This window comes from Papaver somniferum, unplaced genomic scaffold, assembly GCF_003573695.1.
Source record: "Papaver somniferum cultivar HN1 unplaced genomic scaffold, ASM357369v1 unplaced-scaffold_128, whole genome shotgun sequence".
Lineage (NCBI taxonomy): Eukaryota > Viridiplantae > Streptophyta > Magnoliopsida > Ranunculales > Papaveraceae > Papaver > Papaver somniferum.
In genome coordinates this window covers 959475-971752 of record NW_020621936.1, presented here as the reverse complement: position 1 = coordinate 971752, position 12278 = coordinate 959475, and positions in this window count along the sequence as shown.

Sequence of the window (12278 nt, the reverse complement as noted above, 5' to 3'; positions counted from 1 at the left end):
AGCAAATCGTTTTTCCCCATCTACAGATTGGCGACCACAATGGGAGATTAATCTCTCGGTTGCAATCTTAAGCTTTTACAAGATGGTTGGTCTTAGGTCTTCATCAGAAACTCCAAACCCTAACCAGAGTATTTGAAATGGCGATATTCCTCATACTCGTCCGAACGACTCTAGTAATATTCTTCACTCCTACTTTACTACTCCTTTTTCCTCTATTGATGCGTTCGAAGGAGAAATCCCATCATTCGCTGAATTGGCATGGACACAAGAAATTCTGATTAGGAGCATCAATCGATTGAAGGAGGCAATCGATGAACTCTTCAACTGTATGGTAGAATTAACAAAACTCTTGAGAGCAGAAGTGGTAGATCATCCCAGTGCTACTGCCAACGATACCCCTCAAACCAACAGCTTCACTACTTACGAAAATCCGGTGGACCAAGAAGTCATACATTTGATCGAAAATCTATGTGAACTCCTACACTTCTCCCGGGATCAGCGCACATACACATTTTCAGCACTCAACCAGATATCATCCAGCGTGCAAATAACGCCACCAACACCATCAGTTGAAGAAGTCTCCCTAGTGCCTGGGCATTCGATCGACAACATCTCTTTTGGAGAAGAAGATCGCATGACGGATGAAGGATACAACCGAGCGTTGTATGTCACTGGTTTCATCAAAGGCACCAAATTTAGAAGATCTCTTGTCGACACCGGTGCTTCCACCAACATTGTCACTATGAAGACTCTCAGGATGGCCAGATTCCCACAAGGTAAAATCGTTCGTTATCCCATCCTAATGACAAGATTTGAAGGAAGTCAAAGCCATACATATGGACATGCATACATAGATTTGAGGGTGGGGCCGATTCGATCGAAAGCAAAGTTTCATGTGATCGAGCAAGAACCTGACTACCACATAATACTGGGACGCCCATGGCTCCATGATAACAAGGTGGTTCCTTCAACATACCATCAATGCATGAAGGCTCTGGTCGACAACAAGATCGTTCGCATTCCGGCTTCATCATCTCCTTATGCTCCCGTCTATGATATTGAGTTCCTTGAATCTCAAAAAGGCGTCCCGGAACCTCCAAGCAGGGTTCGCAGTACTCTACTTCCAAGCTAGAAGACTATCGAGAAGGATGATAACGATCCGTCATCCTCAACTGCTAAAATGATCAAGTCACATACTACACCGACTAAACGCCATAATGATCAAGTCTCAACTCCAGGGTCAAACTTCACGACCGATCGAGATGTAGAAGGGAGATTCATTTATCGCCGATGGAAAGATTAACAATTAATCGGGGAGAACGATGAAAAGTCTCCCCACCATAAATAATCGTGTCAGAGTGAGTTATCACTTGGAGAAGAAGTCCAGGATGCCCCACGACAACTACAGGACGACACTGACTCTACCACTGACGATCTTGAAACAATCAACATTGGGACTGAAGACGATCCAAGGCCAATCCTGATCAGTTCAGCACTATCACCAGATGAGCGGACCGAGCTGATAAAATTATTGAAAGAATATCAAGATGTCTTCGCCTGGACGTACGAAGAAATGTCGGGTCTGGATGACAAACTCGTCAGCCATCACCTGCACATCGTCCTTGGTTCCAAAGCTGTCAAACAACCGCCCAGACTATTTAGACACGAAGTCGAGGAGCAAATCAAGGTCGAAATTCAGAAACTGTTGGCAGCAGGGTTCATCAAGCCTATTCTTCATCCAACGTGGCTAGCAAATGTGGTACCTGTTAAGAAGAAAAATGGTCAAATCAGATGTTGTGTCGACTTCAGGAACTTGAATAAATGTTGTCCAAAGGATGATTTTCCTCTACCCAATATTGACATGCTCGTCGATGCAACCAGTGGTCACAGTATGTTCTCATTCATGGATGGCTATAGTGGGTACAACCAGATCAATATGTATGAACATGACGCCAACAAAACTGCGTTCCGTACTCCCATTGGGAATTTTCACTACACTGTGATGCCCTTTGGATTAAAGAATGCTGGTGCCACCTATCAACGAGCCATGACTGCCATATTCCACGACATGATGCACAAGCAAGTAGAAGACTGTGTTGATGATGTGGTGGTAAAATCGAAGACCCGAGCATCTCATCTCGAAGTTCTATGGCAGGTGATTGAAAGATGCAGAGAATACAAATTAAAAATGAATCCTTTAAAGTGCGCATTCGGAGTTTCTTCTGGAAAATTCTTAGGATTCCTGGTCACGGCTGAAGGGATCAAAGTCAACCCAGACAAGGCAAAATTTATTACCACCACGCCTCCTCCACGTACCGTGAAGGAACTACAGAGCTTTATGGGCAAGGTAAATTATATTCGACGCTTCATTCCTGGATTAGCTCAACTCATTGCTTCGTTCACACCTTTGCTGAAGAAAGGAGCAAGTTTCACCTGGACAGCTGTTCAACAAGAAGCTTTCCATAAAATACAACAGATATTATTGTCACCGGCCGTCATGAGGTCTCTAGTGCAGGGACGACCTCTGATTCTTTACACAGCCTCTAGTGATGTCGCCATCGGCGCACTCCTCTCTCAGGAAGACGACGAAAGCGTCGAACGACCGATTTACTACTTCAGCCGCACAATGAGAGATGCTCAACTCCGATATATAAAGGCCGAAAGGGCATGCCTAGCATTGGTACATGCAATCCAGAAGTTCAGACATTACTTACTATCTAACAGGGTCGTACTCATCTCCAAAGTTGATCCCATAAAGTTCTTGCTATCAAATCCAGCCTTGATAGGGAGACCAACGAAGTGGCTAGTCCAGATGTCAGAATTTGACATAGCTTGCACGCTACCTAAAGCCATCAAAGGTAAAGCGGTCGCAGACTTGCTCGCTGTTTTTTCAGGGGAAGACACAACAACACTACATGAAGAAGTGCCCGGCGAATTCCCAGACATCTTGGTCATCAAGGAAGAAACATGGCTTCTATACTTTGATGGATCTGCCACCCCTAGTAGTGACACCGGAGGAGCGGGCATAGTACTGGTGTCTCCATCTGGTGAAGTTTTCTCACATTCGTTCAAGTTAGATTTCCACTGCACCAACAACTCAACAGAATATGAAGCCTTCCTATTAGGATTATCCTTGGCCAAGCAAGCAGGAGCAACACACCTTGAGATAAGGGGGGATTCAAAATTATTGGTCAACCAGATGAATGGAACGTATTCTCTCAAGGAAACCACACTTGCTCCATTCAGAACCAAAGCTCAGCGACTGTTGACCTATTTTGCTGATGCAACGATCGTCCATACTGGACGGACTAACAATAGGCATGTTGATTGCCTAGCAACTCTCGCCTTCAAGCTGCAATTTGAAGGAGCAGAGAAAACGATCACTATACATAGGCGTACCGTATCTTCAACTTGGCTCACTCAGATAGAAGACATTTCAGCAAACGATTGGCGAGCACCCGTCATTCATGAGTTGAGCAGCTCTGTTTCAGAAGGCCAAGTCATCCTCAAAGAATTTAAAAACTACTTCTTGCTCCATGGAGGACTATACTATCGAAGCCCTGATGTATCTCTATCACGATGTCTTGGGAGCGACGAAGCGGAAGAACATCTCAAGCGCATACATGAAGAAATCTGCGGGAAAACGTTAGTGGTAACACTTTACAGAAAGCTTCAAAGAATGGGATACTACTGACCATCCATGGAAACTCAGTCGATAGCTTTACAAGGATCTTGTCCTGATTTCCAAACACCTCATCATCACCTAGAGGTTTTGACAGTCCACTACACTTGGGACTGGAAGGATCCTTACATCAAATACTCCGGGATAAAAAACTACCACTGAAAAGAAGCAAGCAGACAAACTCATTCAGAAAGCTAAGAGATTTGTCTATCTCGATGGGATCGATTTGGTGGGAATTGATGGATTTTCAAATGGTTGTAGAGATAGTGGTAAAAAGTTTCTTTTCAGACTTGTGAAGGTAACAAAATTTCTAGATTTAAATTAAACAAGCAAATAAAAAGAGTTGTTCAAAGTTATAGAGAAAAACACCAAGACTAGGATTCCACCAATGACCATTTTAATAGTAAACTCTAAATAGTTCTTATGCAATTTTATCTTTAAAATCAATTCTAATATTTGCCTCAAATAAGTTTTTGAAGTAATAATTGTAATTAAAAAGTATAAAACATCAAAAGTTACTAAAACCCAGCATGCTTCATCAAGTCAATTCACAATTACTCAATAAAAACTATTAATTCAATTTTAATTCGTGAAAATAATCAAATAATAATATTGCAAATAAATGTAAAAATTAGAATTATACCAATAAATTTTGTGCCAATGGCTTCCTCCGTCGTCTCGGCTAATGGGTTTAGCTCCTCATCCCAAAAACACACTCACAAGATAAATTCATGGCTAAAATAGGTGTTTTTATTGATGATTATATGATGAAATAGGAATTAGCAACGCTGCAGAAGTGTTACAGCGTCACTGTTACAAATGGTGTAAGTGCTGATAAGAAACGATAGAACTAAAGTGCTGTAAATAGCGACACATGGTGTAAGCTGCTGGAAAGAACGATACAAGCCTTGTGCTGTAAACAGCGACACAGCGTGTTCTGGTTTTAAGACTGATGAAGAACGACTTCCTTAGCAGGTCTGTTCTTCCTCTTCTTCTTCCTCCTTGAACAGCAGCAGCAGCAACAACAATCAATGGTATCTTCCTCGTTTCGGCTCTGAACTCTCTCCTATTTGTCTCTAAACTTTTCTAACCCCTCTTATGACTCGAACCAACACTTATATAGCTACCAAACCCCCAAAAATCTCGAGTGAATCCGACTTCTTCTTTTTCTCTCTTCTCTGCGCTGTTGAGAAAATATCTCTCTCTGATCTCCCTGTACGCGTTTGTTAGCTATATATTTGCCACCAAACTCTTATCAAGACTATAACAGGACCAAGTAAAAGTCTAACTAGCGTGAAACTCTCCCTGAATCCTTTACCCATTCTCTGTACATATCGGGAAGATACGTATCTCTGTACCAACTCTGTTTATCCAGCCCGGATTATCCAGCCCATTTCGATTGATAAAAACGCATGTACCAACTCTGTTTAGTCCATTAACATCCAGCCCAAACGAATTTGGTGATCGAATCTGTCCCAAAGGGCCCCAAAACTCCAACCCTGTTTGCTGTTCGTGAAGCATTTCATTTCCCGCCAAAATTTTCTTTTGAATTTGAGAAGATGACCTCCCCTTATTTGTGGCTGGTCTCCCTTTAGCAGCTGCCTGGATATAGGTCACCCCTTAGTAATTAGGTTACCCCTTATCCAAAGTGAGAGTTTGTATAGTAATTTTCTCCCACGAGCGCAAAAACCACTTTTTTAGCCAATTTCGCCGCAAAAGCTTATTTCTCCAGAAATACCTACAGGGACATAAAAAGCCATAATAAGTACAAAAAATGGGTACTAACACAATATACAATTGGGCTATATTAGACACATAAATGCGTCTATCAAATACCCCCAAACTTATTATTTGCTAGTCCCGAGCAAATCAAAACTACAAAATAAAATCCTAACTCACTGTCGCAGGCATCGTCGATTGCATTTAGCGTATGCAATAAGCCTTTAAACCCCTAGGTGGCCCTAGTGGCCGAGTTATAGTCTCGGGAGGGCTTACCAGAGATATACCCACAAAACCTGTACTCCAGACCTTAGCTATCTACGCAGAACCTTGTAAGGCACTAAAGAATCTCCTTGGTTGGCATACTTATTGACTATAGGAAGAAGTACCCTGATGCGAAATTCCAATTGTTGTACACGAGTTTGTACTCAAGCATACTAAAATTCATATAAAGTGACAGAGCTCTACTCAGATAGTTGCACTATGGACATCATATTCGGAGTCAAAACTAATCACATGGATAGATCAAGAAGATGGATATAGAAAAACATGTATGGTTTTGATGTTTACTAAGCGAACGGCGTTTCCCATATCTGTCTGAAGGCCTCCGCCAAAATGAACCTATCCTAATGGATTGAGATACTAGTCTGACTAATATCAACACACTGGCATATACAAGGGTACCAGTGGTCGACTTTATTGAATTTATTCCTTTTGGTCAAATGGTCTGGTCTCAATTTTTTTTTTTTTTTTTTTTTTTTTTTTTTTTTTTTTTTTTTTTTTTTCAACTTTTTTTTTTTTCATGGTATCTCAATCACTCTAATTCACCCTAGCATTGGTAACAACTTGAATCGTGGGCCCCACCTATCACTTAGAGAAACATAGTTTAAAAACAAAATAAAATAAAAATAGAAGTGAAAAGGACTCAACGAGATATGGTGAAACTATCATGTTATTTCTAACACCTGAGCTCTGTGCTTTTATGAATAGACTCTTTAGATGTTTCCATCTAATCAGATTGGTTCCTCAACTCCTACAACCAAAATGCTTCCATCCACTTAGATTAGTTAGTGCAATCCTCAATAGGCAAATTTCTAGGCTCTGGAGTTTATTTATTGCAAAAAAGCCAAAAAGTGTTTCTTCCCCACCCCAAACTTAAATCTAACATTGTCCTCAATGTTCTAGATGAAATTAAAAGCATGAACAAGGAGAAACTATTACCACTGGAGGGAAAAGAAATAAGGAAGGATATTACCGTATCACATGAACGCGGGAGCCTCCCAGTAAATGCTAAATTTATAGTCATTAGCTAGACATCAAATACCTCAAAAAGAATTTTCACCTTCCAAAGTCGTATACCAATAGTCGAAACAATTGTGGGTCCATAAGACCAAATAGAACTGCCACTAATAGGAGACAAATGGTCAAGATCAGAAAAATGAGCAGAAAGAGCACAACTGATCTAAAGTTTCTCGCAAGACAACTGGATTTATCTGGAGTGCCCAATTGGGCTTCATATGAGTGTCTCGGCAAACAGATTCATCCGAAAAACGGGCCTTTAACATATGGATTTTTCCTGGACTTATCAGGCGGATCAGGTTGTGGAGTCTGAATACACTCAAGCGATACCTCAGATGCACTAGGCTTGAGTCCCAAGTTAGGGACTTCTATTGGGGATAATTGACAATCTCTACCCCCAAATTTAGGGTAATCACTATTCTCCGTAAGACCTTTAACTATGGCTTGAATTTCCGGATCCGGAGAGTATTTAAAATACTCTAGAGCTTCTTCTAGTTCACTACCCCCAAACTTAGAGTTTTGGGTGTCTCTAGATAAACTAGTCACAATATTCCTAATTTCTAGACCATCCGGTTCCTGAAAAAGGTCAATTGCTTTCTCTGAGTTATAATCAGGTGGTTCATCCTCTAAATTCTTTTGAGGTATACTAGCTATAGGACTTATATGTTTCATATCCTCTATGGTCATCCCTAGAGTTTCCTTATTGTGTTGAAGCACGGTTACTGGCCTAATCTCATGATCACTATCCAAATTGGAAGTTATAGGCAAAATCTCAGATGGGCCTACAAATGCATAATTGGGGTCCAACTTAGGAGGATCTTTAGGCTCTTCGAAATAAGGGCTTAAGGTAGATTCGGTAGCTAGTAATGGTTCAAACCTAGATTTCCATCTATCGGTATCTAACATAGGAATAGAATCCAACAGAGCATTTACTTGTTCAATGTTGCTATCATCGTCAAAATCCATGCTAAAACGGGCTAGACAACTCTCTAATGGATCTTCCGATTCGGTGTTTGGTACAGACTTCGGAACTAAGGTTCCTATCATGTTGACCTCTTCAATGCACGTGTCATCTAGCTCAGAATGTAGCTTATTGACATTAAAAATATTCAACTCAATAGTCATATTACCAAAAGATAGATTCATAATACCATTTCGACAGTTTATGATCGCATTAGACGTGGCTAAAAACGGGCGACCTAAAATCACTGGTATTTGGTTCTCTGGATCAGGGACAGGTTGGGTATCTAGGATAATAAAATCCACTGGATAAATAAACTTGTCAACCTCTATGAGAACATCCTCTATCACACCACGAGGAACTTTAACGGACCTATCAGCTAACTGAAGTGTTATCTGGGTAGGTTTCATCTCACCAAGTCCTAGCTTGAGGTACACATGGTATGGCAGTAAGTTCACACTGGCTCCTAAGTCAAGCAACGCTTTCTCAACACGGTACTTACCTATTGTACAAGCAATGGTAGGGGACCCTGGGTCTTTATACTTAGGAGTTGGTATTCTGAATAATAGAACTCACATGACTAGCTATGAAGGCTTTCTTCTGGACACTGAGCTTACGCTTTCGCGTACACAAGTCCTTAAGGAACTTGGCATAAGAGGGAATCTGCCTAATTGCATCTAATAATGGAAGGTTGATATTAACCTGCTTAAAAACCTCCAATATATCATTAAAGTTGGACTCCCTCTTAGTCGGAACTAGCAGCTGGGGAAACGGGGCTCTGGGAACAAAGCCGGGCTTAACAGGACCCTCATTGGTCTCTTTGGAGACTCTATCAGTCTCCTCATTTTCTGGCTCAGGGTGAACTACAGCATGTTCACTATCAGGCATGGCAACCTTGTTGTCAACTTTCTTTCCACTCCTAAGGGTTGTGACAGCATTCACATGATTGTACGATTTCTCTCCTTTTGGGTTGGGATCAGTACGACTAGGGAACCTTCCTTCTTCTCTCTCATTGATAAACTTAGCTATTTGGACGACTTGAAGCTCTAATTTAGCAAAAGACTGGGCACTATTCTTAAAATTCTGTTTGGTTTCCTCTTGAAAATTACCCTGGCTTTTTACTAACATTTCCTGGCTTTGTGATAGCATCTCCTGGCTCTTCCTTAATATACTAAGGGTTTCCTCTAAGCTAGCTATTCTATTCTCAGATGGGTTCTGGGTCTGACCTGAAGAGTTCTTAGTATAACCAAAACCTGGGGGAGGCTGAGAATTACTAGACTGGCCTTGATTCTGGCCCTTAGACCAAGAGAAATTAGGATGGTTTCTCCAACCAGGGTTGTAGGTTTCTGAGTATGGGTCAAACTTCTGACGGTTCTCAAACCTAGCATTGTTATAGACAGCATGGGCTTGGTCTTCACTAACCTGACCTTCCTAAAATGAATTATCGGGCTCTATTCCACAACTAGAGACTTGAGAGGCTCTATTAGGTTCAACAAGGGACCTATTTTTAGACTGGCCCATTTCCAAAGATTCTAACCTTCTAGATAAAGCAGCAAACTTAGCATCTGACGCAAAACTCGTATCTACCATATTGGTGCTACTTCTATTGACCAAGAGTCTTTTAGGGGGTTCAACACAAGATTCCCACTGTTGGGATTTTTCAGCGATATCTCCTAATAAGGTAAAAGCATCATCAGCATTTTTTCTAGTGAACTCACCAGCGCACATAGACTCAACCATGGCCTTGGTCGAATAGTCTAAACCATCATAAATAATCTTTACAAGTTTCATATTATCAAATCCATGGTGAGGACACTGAGATAGGAGATCATTGAATCGCTCTAAAAACCTATAAAGAGACTCTCCCTCTTGTTGCACACTAGCACTAATTTTCTGCCTAACAGCTGCAGTTTTATGCTTAGGGTAGAATTTCATATAGAAGGCAGCGATAAGTTCCTGCCATGTTTCTATGGATTCAGACGGTAGGTTGTTCAGCCAGGTCTTGGCTTTGTCTCTCAAAGAAAAGGGAAACATCTTAAGTTTCAAGACTTCATCGGTAAGGTCCTTTATCCTAATTGTCCCACAGATTTCCTCAAAGTCCCTAATATGAAAATAAGGGTTCTCATCATCTTTTCCTAAGAATATAGGGATCATCAGAAGAATACTAGGTTTTATCTCAAAATTAGCCGTAGTGGCTGGCAATTTAATGCATGAAGCTCGGTTGGTCCTAGTTGGGAACATGTAATCTCTCAAAGTTGCCATCGCTGGCACAACTAGGGCTGCACATGGGTCGGGTTGGGTCGGGTTTGGCCTCACCCACCACCCGACCCACTGCTGGTGGGTAATTGAACTTTTCACCCGCAACCGACCCACCATAACAATGGGTCGCTTTTCACCCGACCCACAATAAGGCGGGTTGGGTCGGGTCGGGTGGTGGGTTACCCGTCATATTTTATATCTTGCGGGAAATTGAAATCAATTTCAAATGAATCCCTAGATTTATTTAGAAAGTCAAGAACAATCAACAATACATAGAGTTCAACTAGTTGGGAACAAGTTTTAAGTTGATTCATACCTTCAGTTCACTAATCAAGATTCAAGAACAACGAATTGACGAAGGAAGAAGAGTCTCTGTGACTCTGTCTCTGAGAAGGAGAGAAGAAGAGGCCGAAGTGATAGGTGTGGGATGCGAGTGTGATGCTTAGTTAGGGTTAGGTATTTTATTTTTTCAATCCAATGGCTGAGATTCATTCTAGGATAGAAAATCTAAGGGGTAGCATGCTAGGGAATATTGGGCGGGTTGGTGGGTCGGGTCGGGTGAAGAAAGTTCCTACCCGCAACCGACCCAACATACGGTGGGTTTTCACGTGCCTCACCCATAGTCGACCCATACCTAGGTGGGTCGGTTCGGGTACGGGTATTTTTCGACGGGTGTGGGTCGGGTCGGCGGGTCGAGTCGGTTATGTGCAGCCCTAGGCACAACAGAAGTACTAGGGGTACTATCCTCACAAAGAGACAGATTCTCAAAACAGAAGTTTCCAAAAACAGGGCTCTCCAAAGAAGAGTCTTCGAGCTCCCTGCTTAAATCAGAAGAACTACTAGGTTTTTCGCTAATCAATCGACCTAGAGTATCTCTTTTCCAAGCCCTATTAACAAAATCGGGCATACACTAAAAAGAATTCAAAAAGAAATAAAAAATCCTAACAGGAAGGTTCTAGCAATCACACAGCAGGCTGACTCGACTTTACCACAGCAAACCTAAAGATTTCTAGCAAACAACAAGCATGATGGCTCCACTTAGATTGTTTCTAGACCAGCTTCTAATCCTTCGAAAGGGAATTCGTTACAATTTAAGCAAAACCCTCTGGAATCAATCCGAGTTAAAGCAAGTTGAATCGAGGCGAGGGAAGCTCAGTGGAGCTTTGATACCCAAAACCTCACCGATCCAATGCGGCGCAGTCACGCATTCAACTCGCAGAAACCGTCAAGAACTTCGAGGTGTGCTTAAAAGAGTAACCAATATTTTTCGAATGATTGTCCTGTTAAGATCGATACCCTATAGGTCTCTTTCTAGTCCAAATTTTAGGCTTAGGTTCGCTTTAGGTTTCGTTTTCCTAAGGCGGGCAAGAAGGGAGCGGTGATGAAATCCGAACCCTTATCTTATATGGTCCAGCCCTTGCCCTTTACTAGGAATTTAAAAACAGTCCATATTCAAGTCCTCAGCATATATTCACCTTAAGGAGTCCAGTAACCCGCTTTCAGGAGATTCGCGGGTGTTTAGAATTTTACCTCCCGTACCAGACGGGCGAAGAACCGCTGAAGTCGACTCGGGCCACGACTCCTATGCCGTGTGCGAACCCGAGGGGCCGAGGTGATATTGTAATCACCGTCCTTCCCTGCACACAGTTTGTATTTAAGGGTACCCTTCCGAAGGGTAAAAAAAATTAATGTCCCAAAATTAATGTCCAAAGTCCATAAAAAAATACAAAAGAAAAGAAAAGAAAGTCTAAAAAAAATTAAAAAAATAAAAATGTCTCTCTTTTTTTTTTCTCTCTTTTAAAAAATAAAGAAAATCTTCTTCTTTCGCTCCTTTAGCTTTGCTTTTCGCTCCCAAACTTAAAGTAAATCACCACAAGCTTTGGCAAAATTTTCTTTCGCTCCAATCTTCAAAAATCTGCAAGGAAACAAAAAAAACCAAAAACGTAAAGAAGAACAAAAATAATAAAAATAAAAATAAAATCTAAAAAAAAAATGCTAACTAAACACAGGTCCGTGTCGGCGGCGCCAAAAATTGATGGATTTTCAAATGGTTGTAGAGATAGTGGTAAAAAGGTTCTTTTCAGACTTGTGAAGGTAACAAAATTTCTAGATTTAAATTAAACAAGCAAATAAAAAGAGTTGTTCAAAGTTATAGAGAAAAACACCAAGACTAGGATTCCACCAATGACCATTTTAATAGTAAACTCTAAATAGTTCTTATGCAATTTTATCTTTGAAATCAATTCTAATATTTGCCTCAAATAAGTTTTTGAAGTAATAATTGTAATTAAAAAGTATAAAACATCAAAAGTTACTAAAACCCAGCATGCTTCATCAAGTCAATTCACAATTACTCAA